Genomic DNA, 17,564 nt, shown 5'->3' with positions numbered 1-17,564 from the left:
TTCCTTCCTTCCTTCCTTCCTTCCTTCCTTCCTTCCTTCCTTCCTTCGCCTCCTCCTTTCACTTTCCCCGAAGCCCGCGAGGATGGCGGGCGCTGGGCGAGGAGGGGGATGTCTGGGCGCTTATTGTTGCTCGGACCCCGAGGGTCCGGGTCGCAGCCCCCGGGCGGCGCGGCGCCGGGGGACCCAGGCGTGGGGGCGTCCGGCCGGCTGGCTCCGGGCGGCGGCGGTGATGCAGCGGCCCCGGGTCCGGGGCATGTCCAGCCACTGGCTCCGCCGCGCGCCGCCGCCTCCCCGGGCTCCCCTGCACTGCCGGAGCCTCAATCGCCCCTCCACTCGGCTCCACTCCCCAGCCTGAATAAGCATCGGGGCTCTCTGGCTGCCTCCTTCTGCCTTCATACCAGAGCCCGGAGAGGCCCCTGTCAAAATAAGAGCTCTCCCATCTCGCTTGCCTCCTCGCCCAACCCGGCTCCCCCAGCCTCCCAGTGGTCTGACTCGGTAAGGCGCCCGACCGGCTAGCGGGAGGCAGGTTGGCCCAGGGACGGGGAGGGGGGTTTCTAGCCTTCTCTCCTCCCCACTCCTGAGGATTGGGGAGGGGACGCGCCAACAACATCCCAGGCTAGGGAAAGGTTTGACAAACCTACCTTCCTATCTGCACTGATTGGAAGGAGTGGAAGTTGCCTGGACACACACACACACACACACACACACACACACACACACACAGCACTGAGCACTGGGTCCCCTCTTCATTGTATCCACGCATATCCATAATGCACTAAACATCTCTTTATTCATGCCTCTCCTAGTAGACCATGAGGTCCTTGAGGACACAGAATGAATTTTTTCATCTCAATCCTCAGCAGCACAAAGTAGATGCTAAGAAAATGTTTGTGGAAGTGAAACCTTTGTCTTCTCAAAAGAACTCTCCTAACCTAAGCTCAGTGCTTCTCTCTCTCTCTCTCTCTCTCTCACACACACACACACACACACACACACACTCACACACACTCTCACCACACTATAGGACGATCGATGCATGAAAAATAAATTGTAAAGCACTTTTTTTTTTGAGATGGAATTTCGCTCTTGCTGCCCAGGGTAGAGTGCAATGGCTTGGTGTCAGCTCAGTGCAACCTCCACCTCCCAGGTTCAAGCGATTCTTCTGCCTCAGCCTCTCAAGTAGCTGGGATTACAGGCGCCTGCCACCATGCCTAGCTAATTGTGTAGTTTTGGCAGAGACGGAGTTTCACCATGTTGGCCAGGCTGGTGTCTAATTGCTGACCTCAGGTGATCCGCCTGCCTTGGCTTCCCAAAGTGCTGGGATTATAGGTGTGAGCCAGTGCAGACCCAGTGCACTTTTTTTTTTTTTTTTTTTTTTTTTGAGACGGAGTTTGGCTCTTGTTGCCCAGGCTGGAGTGCAATGGCGAGATCTCAGTTCACTGCAGCCTCCACCTCCTGGAGGAGAATCAAGCGATTCTCCTGCCTCAGCCTCTCAAGTAGCTGGGATTACAGGTATGTGCAACCATGCCTGGCTAATATTGTATTTTTAGTAGAGACGGGGTTTCTCTATGTTGGTCAGGCTGGTCTTGAACTCCTGACCTCAGGTGATCCATCTGCCTTGGCCTCCCAAAGTGCTGGAATTACAGGGGTGAGCCACTGTGCCCAGCTTTTTAATTTTTTTTTTGGAGATGGAGTTTTGCTCTTGTCGCCCAGGCTAGAGTGCAGTTGGTGCAATCTTGGCTCACTGCAACCTTTGCCTCCCAGGTTCAAGCAATTCTCCTGCCTCAGCTTCCTGAATAGCTGGGATTACAGGTGCCTGCCACCACACCCAGCTAATTTTTAAAAACTTTTTGATAGAGTGGGATTTCACCATGTGGGTCAGACTGGTCTCGAACTCCTGACCTCAGGTGATCCACCTGCCTCGGCCTCCCAAAGTGCTGGGATTACAGGCATCAGCCATCACACCCGGCCCCAAAGCACTTTTTAAAAACGTTTCACATTTTAATGCTCACCACAAACCTGCAAGAAAGATATTATGTTCCCATTACAGAGGTCAGGAAATTGAGGTTTGTATTACCTAAGGACTTACCCAGAGCTACCCAGCTACAAAGTAGTAAACCCAGAACTAGAATTTGGGTCTCCTTATCCCTGGGGACTTTCCCTGTTTCCTACTGTCACCACCCACCCAGAATTAATACCAAGTGACAAGCATTGAATTTGTCTGGTAGGAAGGACACTAAGCCAGCCTGCTTGCTCCTGCTGTTTCCTTGTCCCCTTTTCCCTGCCCCACCTCACAGATGGTCCCCAGATAGCTCTAGCTTCATTGACCTCCCTCTCTTCTGACCACCTATCCCATCATAGCATCTAACAGAGTATGCCTCATGTGTTTTATCTTGACATACACACACACACACATATATAAACACACGTGTCTGTTTGTCCCCAGAAGATCCCTAAGAGCCCAGACCATGCATCCTATCTTCTACATTCCCCATAATACTCAAGTGTGGCTGAGTTCATAGTAGGACTTCAGTAAATACTGACTTGATGAGTTGATAGTGCCAACAGCTGGGCACTGGACAAGGTCTAGGGAGGCACAGGTGGAAGGGGGCACAAACCTGGTAGAAGATAACATAGTAATCACCCGTGTGTGCCATCACCACTTACAAATTAAAAATTACAAATTTTCATGCACGTTGTCTCATGATGATGCTTTAACCCAATCACCAAAACTTTTCCAAGTGCCAACTACCTGCTGTGCCAAGCACTGTGCTGGGTTAGGGGGCTGAATCACCACAGTCCTAAGAAGTCGGTTTTATCCCACCTTAAAAGAAAAGAAAATTGAAGCCCAGAGAGGCTTCTAGTGTGAAAGATCCCAGCACCTAGGCTAGTATCTGACCCATGGAAATAAGGTTTAATTTCTTGTCTTCTCTCCAGAAAGGCATAATATGGGCTACTTCTCGAACAGGGTGCTTTTAGAGGTGGCCACTGCGTTTATGTAGATCAGTCTCCCCTTACATATATGACAAGCCACAGGGATGTGTAATGTATGATCCCTTTGGCACAATTCCTGGTTCATACTAGGTCCAAAACTGCTTTCAGGGGCGAGTAGGTCTGTGTTGCCAGGGGTCTCTTAGATGGTGCACAATACATGTCCTATGGAGCAGCCATGCGGAGCGCTCCCCTGGGTGGGGCTGTGACTCATTCCCCCAGAGGAGGTTCCAGGTTGGGATGCGGAGCTGAGCTCTGGGCAGCCACAAGTTCTGGGTGGAACCCTGGAGAGATCCGGGAGGAAAGGAGAGAAGCAGGCAGCCCATTGCAGGAATCGAGCGGCTCCCTCTACTGGCCAACTCGGGGAACCTCTATGTTTCCGCGTATCTGTGTGTCACTGTGTCACGAGGGGTGTCACAGGTGTGTCCGCGAGTGTCGGTGTCGGCGTTCGTCGGTAGAAGTGCCCTCATGGGTATGGGTGCGTGAGGGTGCCTGTTCGTGACGCAGTGTGGGTGTGCCAACGCCGCGATGGGCTGTTTCTGGAAGCACAGCGTGTACACACAACTGTATCTTGTAATACAATTTACTTTGGGGCTGCTGGGGGTCAGCGCGAGGGCTGCCGATATCTGCGATTAGGCATCGCGTTGCCGGGGTTACTAGGACAAAAGGATTCTCCAGCTGGTACTCCTCACCGGCTGGAGCACTACCCCAAGAAGGTGGGAGGAGTCCAGCCAGACGGGTTCCTGGAAAGGACTCTATCGCCTAAAGCAAATAGGGACCCAAGAAAGAGTTAACGCAGATCCCCACAGTGACTTCAATCATTGGCTCAGGGCATTGTCAGTCAGAGGTCTGGGGGCGGGGTTTGCGGGGCCGCCGTCTGACCGCCCAGCGCCCCTCACTTGCCCCTCGACCCCCCATATCATCTCACTGCTGGGCTGAGCCCACACCCCCATCTTGGTGGCGACACCTTCTTGGGCCCTGGAGGAAGAGCTGATCCGGGCATCCTGGCTTCCCCACTCACTCCAGCTGCCTGGCTTCCTGATAGATGGTGATTATTATATAATAGACTTGCTGGACAGAACCACGCCAGCGCTCGGAACACTTTGCCCCCTCCTCGAAGTCTGCCCCAGGGCCTGGCACCTGCCACACAGAGCCTGCTGCCGGGTTCTGCCTCCATTCCAGGGCTGGAGACCCCAGGGCCAGGGCCTGGGATGGAGCGGGCGCCAAGTGGAGAAGAGCCGGGCGGGTGCCCCGCGGGTCTCAGGGTCGGCCTGAGGAGTGTGGCTTCACCAGCGCCTCTCCAGGATGGTGGGACCCGCCTGGTCCCTTCCAACCTGAGCTTGCAACTTGGGAGCCCATAGTGGGGGTGCTAGGGGGCGCAGGGGCCATTGTAGGAACGGGAAGGAGTTTGGAAAAGGTGCGGGGGCAGGAAAGGGAGGCTGAGAGAGGGGGCCGGCAGGGGCAGGGGGGAGGGACTCTTATCCTGACAGGGCTCCCGCCTTCCCTGACTGGAGGGTTTGGAAAAACTGAGCAGGCAGCCAAGGCTTGGCTGGAAATCCTGCAGCCCACCCTCCTGGGGACACAAAGCTGGAGGGCGGGGGCAGGGCGGGGGGAGAGAGCAAGACCCCGGGGAGGACAGGGCCTCTTTTGGGGCTGGGGGCCCAGGGGCCAGGACCCTGGGGAAGGGGTTCCTGGCGCTGTCTCCCTGCAGTCTGCTTCCCCCTTTTCCTCTACCCCCTCTGCTTCCCCCTCCTCCCCCTCCGCGGCTCCAGTCTTGCAGATTGCGGGCAGACTTAACTCCTTGAGTGCCAGCCTGGTGGACTCTGTGGTGGTGACGCTGTGAGGGAGGGAAGGAGGAGGGACTCCGGACCCCACTCCCACCCACAGTTTAACACCTTATGCCCCGGAAAGAAATCCCGGAACTGGTCGGGTTCCAGGGCCCTGAAAGGTTGCCTGGTTCTGGAGTAGCCACACGCAAAACAAGGCACCTGAGAGTTGCAGAATAGCCTGCTCTCTTGCCTCATCTTCCCTGCCTCTCCTCCCCACTGCTACCCTCTGGGTCTCTCCCGCCACTCTTCGGCCACCCTCCCCCCACCCCACCCCCCATCTCCAAGTAGCAGCCGACAGCCGAGATCCCTGCCAGATTGAAGACTGCGGGGAGCCAGGAAGCCTGGGTTCCGTAGCTGCCTCAGCGCTCTCCTCTGCATCCCACCTCTGAGGCCCAGCGCAGGTGACCGCAGCCCACGCCTCTCTTGCCCTCAAAGGGGCTGCTTCACCCATCTGGGGAGCTAACTACCCAACGGAGGCAGGGGACGCTAGCCTCTCCCAGCTCCAGCGAGGACAAGGACCTGAGTAGCTGGAAACCTGACTTCACCTCTGCCGTAGCCCCTCCCCTAGCGAACAGCCCCTCCCCCGTCCGCTGTGCCCCTTCAGCTCTGCTTTGAATCACTGCCGAGCGAGCACCGCAGACTAGGCAGGAAGGGGTTAACGCAGCTACTGAGCTCGACTGGAGCGCCAGGTGAGGCACCGCCCATCTTGGCCTTCAGGTGTGTGGGTGGGGAAGAGGAGGGACAGTGACCTTAAGGGCTGATTTTTTGCCCCCTGGTGGCTAAATCTGGCTTAGCAGCCGCTGGCAAAAACATGCTCACAGGGGGATTAGCCGAAGAAGGACATTGGCAACAAGAGTAGAGTGTTCCTCTTGCGGGAACGGCACCTTCCGAGGGAAGATCATTCTGGGAAGGCTAGTGGAAGGAGCGAGCTCCTACGGTCCCTGCCACACCATCCCGATCAGCAGGCTGCCTCAGCCATTTCCAGATCCTTGCCTTAGGGGCTCTGCTTGTGGGTCCCAAACACCTAGATGAGCGTAGGAAAAAAACAGAAGATATAGGCCCTGTCCTCCCAGGGTCTTCATCTAATAGAGAGAGTCCATAGGAGAAAACTACTCCTACCTTTTCTTTCTGTGCCCCAGGCCTTCCCAGACCCAGGCATCAAATACAAACCTCCAGCCTGGCTTCAAAGCTCCTACCAGCTACCCCAACCCCCTTCAGCTTCTCTCCCCTCCAGCCAAGGTGCATTTTGGGTCCCTCCCAGTAAAAAGACTCCACTTGAGGGATTCCAGGTGCTCTTATCTCCAGCATGGCTGAGACCCTTCCTCCCATTTGCCCTCTCTGGTTAGCAAAGCCAATAATCTTAAAGAGCTCCTTCCCCTCCCCGCTTCAATTGCCTACGTTTCTCCCTCTCATTTCCCACTACTTTCAAGACTTCTTTTTGTATAGGCCATTCACCCAATTGGAGACAATTCTGTCCTCCTTGTACCCTGTGATACCTCAACAATTGCCTTTTCTCCCAGCTCGATGGTAAGCCTTGAGTCCCAGCTACCGAGAGGGACGATCCCTTGAGCCCAGGAGTTCTGAGCTGTGATGCACTGTGCTGATGGGTATCCATACCAAGTTCAGCATGATATGGTGACCTCCTTGGAGTGGGGGACTGCCAGGTTGACTAAGGAAGGGTGAACTGGCCCAGGCCAGAATGGAACAGATTGAAACTCTGGTCCTGATCATAGTGGAATTGGGCATTCCAGCCTGGACAACATAAGAACATCCGTCTCTTTATTTTTTTCAAACACCAACTCAAAAAAACTGGGCCTGGTAGCTCACACCTGTAATCCCAGCACTTTGGGAGGCCGAGGCAGGTGGATCACCAGGTCAGGAGTTTGAGACCATCCTGGCCAACATGGTGAAAGAAACTCCATCTCTACTAAAAATACAAAAAAAATAGCTGGGCGTGATGGCATGCCCCTGTAGTTCCAGCTATTCAGGAGGCTGAGGCAGGAGAATCTCTTGAGCCCAGGAGGTGGAGGTTGCACTGAGCCGAGATTGTGCCATTGCACTCCAGCCTGGGCAAGAAAAGTAAAACTCCATCTCAAAAAGAAAAAAAAAAAAAAAAAAAGGCCAGGTGAGGTGGCTCATGCCTGTAATCCCAGCACTTTGGGAGGCTGAGGCAGGCAGATCACCTGAGGTTGGGAGTTTGAGACCAGCCTGACCAACATGGAGAACCTATCTCTACTAAAAATACAAAACTAGCCGGGCATGGTGGCACATACCTGTAATCCTAGCTACTTGAGAGGCTGTCAGAGAATCACTTGAACCCTAGAGACGGAGGTTGTAGTTGCAGTGAGACAAGATTGTGTGCCATTGCACTCCAGCCTGGGAAACAAGAGCAAGACTCCCTCTCAAAAAAAAAAAAAAAAAACTTTGGTCTGAGAGTCCAAAGTACAAGACCTTGGCCTAGTCACTCCCTGTCTCTGGGTTGCAATTTCTTCAAATGTAAAACAAGAGGCTTAGGTGCCTTTATCTTCGTGTTCTTCTTTATCCTGTAGATAGCCATTAAATAGCTGGATTGTTGAGAGAAAACACTCACTTAGCTCTGATCTGCATGGGGCTAGCAGAGCTCATAAACCCTGGAGAAGCTATCAGAGGCAGGGCCTCAGAGAAAGCCAGTCAGTCAGTCACCTGTGTCTCGCCCACTGCCCCCTTGGTCTGGCAGTTCATCCTGGGAACATCTCATTCTTGCCACTAATGGAAGGCAAGAGGCTTTCTGAGATTATGCTGGAGGGGAAAGCATGCCCACAATGTATTTAGTTACTGCAGCAATCTGCTTTAATATGTAGCACTATAGGACTTTTTGTTTGTTTGTTTTGCTTTTTTGTTTTTGAGATGGAGTCTTGCTCTGTTGCCAGGCTGGAGTGCAGTGGCTCAGTCTCGGCTCACTGCAGCCTCCACCTCCCAGGTTCAAGCGATTCTCCTGCCTCAGCCTCCTGAGTAGCTGGAACACAAGCGTGCACCACCATGCCCAGCTAATTTTTGTATTTTTTTTCTTTTTTCTTTTTCTTTTTTAAAGACAGGAATTCACCATGTTGGCCAGGGTGGTCTTGAACACTTGACCTCAGGTGATCCACCTGCCTTGGCCTCCCAAAGTGCTGAGATTACAGGCGTGAGCCACCACGCCCAGCCTGTATTTCTTTTTTTTTAAATTAGAGACCGGGTTTCTCCATGTTGTTCAGGCTGGTCTCAACCTCCCGACCTCAGGTGATCCACCTGCCTCGGCCTCCCAAACTGCTGAGATTACAGGCGTGAGCCACCACGCCTAATTTTTGTATTTTTAGTAGAGACAGGGTTTCACCATGTTGGCTGAGATGTTCTCAATCAATGTCTTGACCTCATGAACCACCTGACTCAGCCTCCCAAAGTGCTGGGATGACAGGCGTGAGCCAGAACTGTTATTTTTGAGAGATGGAATGTTCTCAGGTGAGGAAACTGCATGGTGAAGGTCCAGAGTGGTGAAAGGACTTGCCTGAAAACATAAGGCTGGTGGTGATAGCTGGAAGAGGTACCCAGGCCTCCTGATTCCCTGTCCAGACTCTTTCCACAACACCACTGCAGCACTTGTTCCAACTTTCCATTGGACTTCTTCCTGTGTCTGGCTCATTTCCCTGTGAGGCCATAGATCTGGGAAGGCAAGCTTGGCTCCTTATCTGGACATCCCCCAGAGCCTGGAGGGGTGCTCAGAACCTGCTGTCTCCCAGGTCCCCCTTTTTTCTCTCATCATGACCCTGTTTATATTTATGTAGCTCTCTTACTCGTTCTAAAAAGGCTTCCTTGGATTGTGGACAAAGTCCTGGGCCAGGCATAGTCCCAATCCCAGCCAGACCTAAAACCTACTCTGTGACTTAAAACAAACTGATTCACTTCCCTGGGCCTTGTGTTCTCCATCTGTCAAGACCCATAACCTGGGCAGGCGAGGTGGCTCATGCCTGTAATCCCAGTACTTTGGGAGGCCGAGGTGGGTGGATCACTTGAAATGAGGAGTTCAAGACCAGCTTGGTCAACATGGTGAAACCCCATCTCTACTAAAAATACAAAAATTAGCTGAGTGTGATGGTGCGTGCCTGTGGTCCCAGCTACTCAGGAGGCTGAGGCAGGAGAATCGCAACAGAATGAGACAAAACAAAAAAAAAAAAAAAAAAAAAAAACCTATAACCTATTCTAACTCCTAGATTTGTAATCTCAGCTCTGAAATCCAAATCAGGAAGTGTTTTTTAAAGACATAGCTTTGGCTGAGAGCAGTGGCTTACACATGTAATCCCAGAATTTTGGGAGGCCAAGGCGGGTGGATCACCGGAGGTCAGGAGTTCAAGGCCAGCCTGGCCAAAGTGATGAAACCCCATCTGTACCTAAAATGCAAAAAAAAATTAGCCGGGTGTGGTGATGCACATCTGTAATCCCAGCTATTTGGGAGGCTGAGGCAGGAGAATCGCTTGAACCTGGGGGAAGGAGATTACAGTGAACTGCGATTTACACCACTGCGCTCTAGCCTGGGCGACAGAGCAAGACTCCATCTCAAAAAAAAAAAAAAAAAGATGCTGAATAATTAAATGATATGAAGTTTATGCAGGCAGTGCAGATTGCATCCTCAGGTAGACCTGGTGGAGAAAGAGAAAACTGACCTGGGCCTGGAAGGACAGGCCAGGGACAGAGGCACACAGAGGGCTCAGTGAGGGGCAGGGAAAGAGCAAAAGCAGGACGAATGTTGATGGGAAGGTAGTGAATCTCAAAGACCAACTTCCTAGTTTAAGTTCTCTCTTTTTCTGAAAAGTGGTCTCACTTTGTTGCCCAGGCTGGAGTGCAGTGGTGTGATCATGGCTCACTGCAACCTCAACCTTCTGGGCTCAGGTGATCCTCTCACCTCAGCCTCCTGCGTAGCTGGGACCACAGGCATGTACCATGACACCTGGCTAATTTTTGTATTTTTTGTAGAGATGGGGTTTTGTCCTGTTGCCTAGACTTGTCTCAAACTCCTGGGCACAAGCAACCCTCCTGCCTTGGCCTCCCAAAGCACTGGGATTGTGAGCCACTGTACCCAGCCTTCAAATTCTTTCTGATGCTTACCTCTTTCCCAAATTTCTGGCCAGCAGTGTGTCAGCATCTTCTTCCTTTTTCTTTTCTTTTTTTTTTTTTTTTTTTTTTTTTGAGATGGAGTCTCGCTCTGTCCCCCAGGCTGGAGTGCAGTGGTGCGATCTTGGCTCACTGTAACCTCAGCCTCCTGGGTTCAAGCGATTCTCCTGCTTCAGCCTCCTGAGGAGCTGGGATTACAGGCAGGCACCACCATGCCCAGCTACTTTTTGTATTTTTAGTAGAGATGGGGTTTCACCATGTTGGCCAGGCTGGTGTGGAACTCCTGACCTCAAGTGATCCGCCCACCTCAGCCTCCCAAAGCGCTGGGATTATAGGCGTGAGCCACTGCGCCCGGCTTGATGGTTTTTTTCTTCCTATCCCCTCCCCCTGACCAATGCTGATGTCTCAGACTGAACTTACTAAAACCACTGATTGTTTTCACCTGAACTGCTTCTAAGCCATGTCTGGCCCCCTGTGCATTGCTGAGGTCGTACACAGATCTCTGATCACTTGATCCTGTTAGGTTTACCTAACCATTTTTTTTTTTTTTTTTTTTTCCTTTTTTGAGACGGAGTTTCACTCATGTTACCCAGGCTGGAGTGCAATGGCGCGATCTCGGCTCACCGCAACCTCCGCCTCCTGGGTTTAGGCAATTCTCCTGCCTCAGCCTCCTGAGTAGCTGGGACTACAGGCACGCGCCACCATGCCCAGCTAATTTTTTGTAGTTTTAGTAGAGACGGGGTTTCACCATGTTGACCAGGATGGTCTCGATCTCTTGACCTCGTGATCCACCCGCCTCGGCCTCCCAAAGTGCTGGGATTACAGGCGTGAGCCACCGAGGTTTACCTAACCATTCTATACATAAAGATGATTTTTGGATCCTTGTCTTTCGGTGTTTACTACCCTGAAGGATTATATCTGTGAAATGTGATACTATATTTTCATATAAGCTGTTAATAAATTTTTTTTTTTTTTTTTTTTTTTTTTTGACGGGGTTTTTTTGTTTTTTCCCAGCCTGGGGTGCAATGGCGCGATCTCGGCTCACCGCAACCTCCGCCTCCTGGGCTCAGGCAATTCTCCTGCCTCAGCCTCCTGAGTAGCTGGGATTACAGGCACGCGCCACCATGCCCAGCTAATTTTTTGTATTTTTAGTAGAGATGGGGTTTCACCATGTTGACCAGGATGGTCTCAATCTCTTGAACTCGTGATCCACCCGCCTCGGCCTCCCAAAGTGCTGGGATTACAGGCTTGAGCCACCCGCCCGGCCAATAAAAATATTTAACAGGAAAGAGACGGAGACAAAACCCGAAAGTACGCAAATGTTCTGGTTGGTATCAATCCCCGCCACACTGAGAAGTAGCAAGAATAAATGGTTTTGTAGGTGGGATGGAGTCAGATCATAATGGGCCTCAAAAGAAGGAAATAGAAAGGCTCAGTAGGTTTTTGGGTAGAAGAGTGATACGAGGAACAATCTGGTATAGCAAAAAACCGAAACACTAACCTTGGAACTCAACAGATCTGGATCTGATCTGCAATTCCAGCTTTATTGCTTATTGGCTGTAGAACTTTGTGCAAATTAACCACTCTGAGCATCAGTTTCTTCTCCTGTAAAATGGGATAACAACTACCTTTAGGATTTATTGTGAAGATTACATGAGATAGCTTATATGAAGAGCCTAGTACATAACAGGTGCTCAATAAATGAAGAAAAACGAGAGAGGGTGAAGAAAGTCATGCTCAGAACAGGCCCAGGTCTAGTTCTAGTTCCCTCCCTCCTTCCCTTCCTACCTTCCTTCCTTCCTTCCTTTCTCTTTTTTTTTTTTTTTTTTTTTGACAGATTCATGCTCTATTACCCAGTCTGGAGTGCAGTGGCACGATCTCAGCTCACTGCAACCTCCACCTCCCAGGTTCAAGTGATTCTCCTGCCTCAGTCTCCTGAGTAGCAAAGATTGCAGGCATATGGCACCACATCCAGCTAATTTTTGTATTTTTAGTGGGGTTTCACCATGTTGACCAGGCTGATTTTGACCTCCTGACCTTAGGTGATCCGCCCACCTCAGTGTCCCATGCCTGGGATTACAGGCATGAGCCACCGTGCCCGGCCAGGTCTGGTGTTCGAAGAAGGACTGCATTTGTAGTAAATCCAAGTGGGAAGTCTACTGCTAAGGCTACTGTGAGGGCTTAAAATGACTCACTGGGGCTTGGTCTAGGGTTATATATACGGAATAGCAAATAGAAGGAAGCAGATCCAAATCACATGTTCAAAGGAGAATTGATACACCTTGGCCTCAAGTAAGGGGTGGAGGATGACAGAGAGAGGAGTCACAGGTAGCACCAAGGTCTTTACTCTGGGTCATGACAGGTAAGTACAAAGCGGGTGATGGTTTGCAGAAGATGGCTCATGTTTAGTCACTGAATTAGGCATGATACTAAGATACCCAGTGGATATGACCAGCGAGGAGGTGAAGAGAATTTTTTTTTTTTTTTTGTTTTTTTGTGAGACGGAGTTTCACTCTTGTTACCCAGGCTGGAGTGCAATGGCCCAATCTCGGCTCACCGCAACCTCCGTCTCCTGGGTTCAGGCAATTCCCCTGCCTCAGCCTCCTGAGTAGCTAGGATTACAGGCACGTGCCACCATGCCCAGCTGATTTTTTATATTTTTAGTAGAGACGGGGTTTCACCATGTTGACCAGGATGGTCTCGATCTCTTGACCTTGTGATCCACCCGCCTCGGCCTCCCAAAGTGCTGGGATTACAGGCTTGAGCCACCGCGCCCGGCCCTGGTGAAGAGATTTGATTAGAACTTCAGAGAGGCTGGGGGCAGTGGCTCACGCCTGGAATCCCAGCACCTTGGGAGGCTGAGGCAGCAGATCATGAGGTCAGGAGTTCAAGACCAGTCTGCCAACATAGTGAAACCCTGTCTCTACTAAAAATACAAAAATGAGCCAGGCGTGGTGGCGGGTGCCTGTAGTCCCAGCTACTCAGGAGGCTGAGGCAGGAGAATCACCTAACCCAGGAGGTGGAGGTTGCAGTGAGCCAAGATTGTGCCACGGCACTCCAGCCTAGGGTACAGAGTGAGACTCTGTTTGAAAAAAAAAAAAAAAAAACTGCCGGGCACGGTGGCACATGCCTATAGTCCCAGCTACTCAGGAGGCTGAGGTGGGAGGATCTCTTGAGCCCAGGAGATCTGGGCTGTAGTGTGCACTCTGCCAATCGGGTGTCCACAATAAGATTGGCATCAATATGGTGACCTCCCGAGAGCGGGGGACCATCAGGTTGCCTAAGGAGGGGTGAACTGGCCCAGGTCAGAAACGGAACAGGTCATAACTCCCGTGCTGATCAGTAGTGGGATCGCGCCTGTGAATAGCCACTGCACTGCAGCCTGGGCAACAGAGCAAGACCCCGTCTCTTAAAAAAAAAAAAAAAAAAAAAAGAACTTCAGAGAAAGAGGAGTCAGAGCCAAAGTTAGGTTTCTGGGAAGCACTCCATGCCAGTGGTAGCTGTAACCATTGGGTGAGGTCTTTGAGGGTGAGCTGGGAAGTGAACCAAGGACAGGACCCTGCAGGACACATCCGAGCCATGCTAATTCTGATTTAGGGCTGGAAAAGAAACTGCCCAACACCACTTTCCCTCCCCACCGTTCTCTGCCTTCTGGTCAGAGTTGAACAGATCAACCCAACCTGACACCCACCCACCCACTGCATCACTGGAAATAGACCTCTGTGCAGAGCCCACTGGAACCCAAACCTTCCAGGACTCTGCTTTTCTGTCCTGATGTCAGAAAGGACACAAGTTCTTGTCTAACCCACAGAACCCAGCTTGTTGCTGCAATCATGAACTCGAAAAGGGAGAGGCAGAAGGGATGCCATAGAAACTAACTTGGACAGGCCTGGTACAGTGGCTCACGTCTATAGCCCCAGCACTTTGGGAGGCCGAGGTGGGTGGATAACCTGAGGTCAGGAGTTTGAGACCAGCCTGACCAAGAGGGCAAAACCCCATCTCTACTAAAAATATAAAAATTAGCCAGGCGTGGTGGTGCACACCTGTAATCACAGCTACTCCGGAGGCTGAGTCAGGAGAATCACATGAACTCAGGAGGCAGAGGTTGCAGTGAACCAAGATCACACCATTGCACTCTAGCCTGGGTAACAAAGCAAAACTCCGTCTCAAAAAAAAAAAAAAAAAAAGTTGGGCACAGTGGCTCACACCTGTAATCTCAGCCCTTTGGAAGGCCGGGGTGAGCAGATTACCTAAGGTCAGGAGTTTGAGACCAGCCTGGCCAACATGTTGAAACCCCATCTCTACTAAAAATACAAAATTAGCCGGGTGTGGTGGTGGGTGCCTATAATCCCGGCTACTCAGGAGGCTGAGGCAAGATAATCACTTGAACCCAGGAGGCGGAGTGAGCAGAGATCCCATCATTGCACTCCAGCCTGGGTGACACAGTGAGACTCCATCTCAAAAAAAAATTTTTAAAAAGGAAGAGATTTGGACAGAGGCAGGTAGGGACACCTTCGTGAAGAACAGGAGAGAAACGGAAGCTGAGGGACAAAGAGAAGGGGAGGGCTGTGAGTACCTTGAAAGGCCCACTGAGAGAGGAGGAGAAAAAGAGACTTAAGGAGGGGGCAGGAGAAAAGATTTGCTGAGGAGCTGATGAAGTGCAACTGAGAACACTGTTGCCATGGTGATGGGTCCAGTGGAGGGAGTAGGAATATAAATCGGATTATGAGCTGGGGGAGTCTGTGTGTGTCAGGGGTGTTCAAAACCCAGAGGCTGTCCCCCCTCTGGGGGACACGAGGCCCTCCCCATGAGACCTTCCACTGCCAGGAGCCTTTCCAGAGGTCCTCCCTAGGCCAGGCCAAGGGATGCAGTGAGCAGTAGCACTGGAGTGGCCCAGGGCTCAGCATTCCCTCCCCTCATCCCTCAAAGCCCCCTCAGTGAAACAGAATATCCCTACACCCCTACCCCAGGTGCCCCCTGCCTCTTGGAGAGCCCCCTGCACGAACCCTCATTTGTCTCATTCCAGCTCATCAGGGCCCCAAGGAGGAGAGGACGACGTTTTGTTTGTTTTGTTTGTTTTTGAGAGGTAGTCTCGCCCTGTCTGCCAGACTGGGGTGCAATGGCATGATCTCGGCTCGCTGCACTCTCTGCCTCCTGGATTCACCTGCCTCACCCTCCCAAGTAGCTGGGATTACAGGCATGTGCCACCATGTCCGGCTAAATTTTGTATATTCAGCAGAGACAGGGTTTCACCATGTTGGTCAGGCTGGTCTTGAACTCCTGACCTCAAGTGATCCACCCGCTTCAGCCTCCCAAAGTGCTGGGATTACATGCGTCAGCCACCGTGCCTGGCGAGGAGGACATTTTAAGCACCTACTATGTGGCAAGCAGTGTTTTGGGCACTTCACGCCTTGTTTATTTGGTCCTCAGCAGGGCTTGGTGGGGTTGGTCTCTATTCACAGCCGGGAAGCAGGTCCAGGGCACAAGCTGGAAGGCAGCAGGCAGAGGGGGTATGGTCCTGGCCCATCCACTTCAAAGCCCATTCTCTCTCCCAACCCTGGCCTGCCTTGAAGGGCCTGCTTTCCATCCCCCATGCCATCTCCTGCACCCTTAGGGCACTGCGGGCATCATGGGAGCGGCTCAGGGGATGGACTAGGGTGAGGCTCTAACTCCATTCTTGGAGATGAAGAGAACTGGGGAGGCTTTGAGGCAAATATGCCACAGCCAGCGAGACTCCAGGCTCATCGGGGAGGTACAGGGGAGCTCTGAGCTCAGGGCTGGGGGAATGGGGAGGAAGGGCTGAGGTTGAGAGGCCCCGAGGGGTTGGAGGGGAAGCTTCAAGGCTCAGCCATTTCCGGCAGAGCAGAAACTCCCAGCAGGGGCCACGTGGGGAGCTGGGGAAGCAGCAAGTCTCGGAGTGGTGAGGAAGACTTCTGGGGGTGGCGATTTTCCTGCAGGTCCTTGCAAGTGGAAGTGGCTGGACAGAGAAAAGAAGGGGGAGCAGCTTCCCTCCTTCGTCTTCCTTCTGGAAGACAGTTTTGCAAAGGGCACTGGTATCTGATGTGCTTATCAAACAGGGCCTGGGGAGGTGGGAGAAGGCCAAGTTTAGGGCAGTGGCCTGGACAGCTATGCCAAGAACACCCCCCAACCCCAGGAGGATGGGATGGGATTCCAAAGCATTCCCACCTGTTCCCATCATACCTGGCTGTTACTCCTGGTGACCATGAAACATCCCCCACTGTTCTCTCAGGGGACTGGCCTGAGCCACACCACAACTGGGAAGTCCCTGTTAATGGGTGGGTATTCAGAAATGCCTGGACTCCAAGAGGGGTTAAAGGTCACAACTCTGGCTGGGTGCGGTGGCTCACGCCTTTAATCCCAGCACTTTGGGAGACTGAGGTGGGGCGGATCACGAGGTCGGAAGTTCGAGACCAGCCTGGCCAACTTGGTGAAACCCCGTCTCTACTAAAAATACAAAAATTACCTGGGCATGGTGGCGCACACCTGTAATCCCAGCTAGTTGAGAGGCTGACACAGGAGAATCGCTTGAACCTGGGAGGTGGAGGTTGCAGTGAGCCAAGATTGTGCCACTGAACTTCAGTCTGGTGACGGAGCGAGACTCCATCTCAAAAAAAAAAAAAAGGTCACAATTCTGTTGGGTCCCTCGGCCACTGGGCTGGAGATTCCAGGTCTTTACCTCACCTCTCCAGAGGATAGGGCTCCTTCCTCCACAAGTCTGGAGGGAAGGACATCCCAGGATCAGCTTGCATCATTCATACGTTCTCTACCCTCCACCAGCATCCCAGGAAGGCCCTCCTGATCCTATTTCCCTGTGCCCATCAGAGGTTCTTTCAGACAACTCAGAAGGAGGCCCTGAAGGAAACAAAAAGATCTAAGGAGGCCGGGCGTGGTGGCTCACGCCTATAATCCCAGCACTTAGGGAGGCCGAGGCAGGCGGATCACCGGAGGTCAGGAGTTCCAGGCCAGGCTGGCCAACATGGTGAAACCCTGTCTCTACTAAAAATACAAAAATAAGCCAGATGTGGTGGCAGGCATCTGTAATCCTGGCTACTCGGGAGGCTGAGGCAGGGAATTGCTTGAACTTGGGAGGTGGCGGTCTCGGGGAGCTGAGATAGCGCCACTGCACTCCAGCATGGGCAACAGAGCAAAACTCCATCTCAAAAAAAGAAAAGAAAAGCCGGGTGCAGCCCGGGCGCGGTGGCTCACACCTGTAATCCCCGCACTTTGGGAGGCTGAGGCAGGCGGATCACCTGAGGTCGGAAGTTCAAGACCAGCCAACATGGAGATACCCTGTCTGTACTAAAAATAAAAAATAAGCTGGGTATGGTGGCTGTTAAAATGCATGCACTGAGGGCCGGGCGCGGTGGCTCAACCCTGTAATCCCAGCACTTTGGGAGGCCGAGGCGGGTGGATCACGAGGTCAAGAGATCGAGACCATCCTGGTCAATATGGTGAAACCCCGTCTCTACTAAAACTACAAAAAAATTAGCTGGGCATGGTGGCGCGTGCCTGTAGTCCCAGCTACTCAGGAGGCTGAGGCAGGAGAATTGCTTGAACCCAGGAGGCGGAGGTTGCGGTGAGCCGAGATCGCGCCATTGC

General features: G+C 52.3%; 1 long non-coding RNA gene across 1 annotated transcript in view; it reads left to right on the top strand.

The window, feature by feature from the left end:
• The window catches only part of LOC116556188, a 20,479-nt gene extending 11,071 nt beyond the window's left edge, over positions 1 to 9,408 (top strand). Inside the window, exon 2 of the long non-coding RNA XR_004270879.1 lies at positions 9,327 to 9,408. This is a non-coding gene — a long non-coding RNA (uncharacterized LOC116556188). The remainder of the gene's footprint in view (positions 1 to 9,326) is intronic.
• Positions 9,409 to 17,564: the final 8,156 nt, after the last annotated feature.

Source organism: Sapajus apella, unplaced genomic scaffold (genome assembly GCF_009761245.1).
Source record: "Sapajus apella isolate SASKATOON/1434 unplaced genomic scaffold, GSC_monkey_1.0 scaffold16, whole genome shotgun sequence".
Lineage (NCBI taxonomy): Eukaryota > Metazoa > Chordata > Mammalia > Primates > Cebidae > Sapajus > Sapajus apella.
This window is presented reverse-complemented; position numbering and strand designations above follow the sequence as displayed.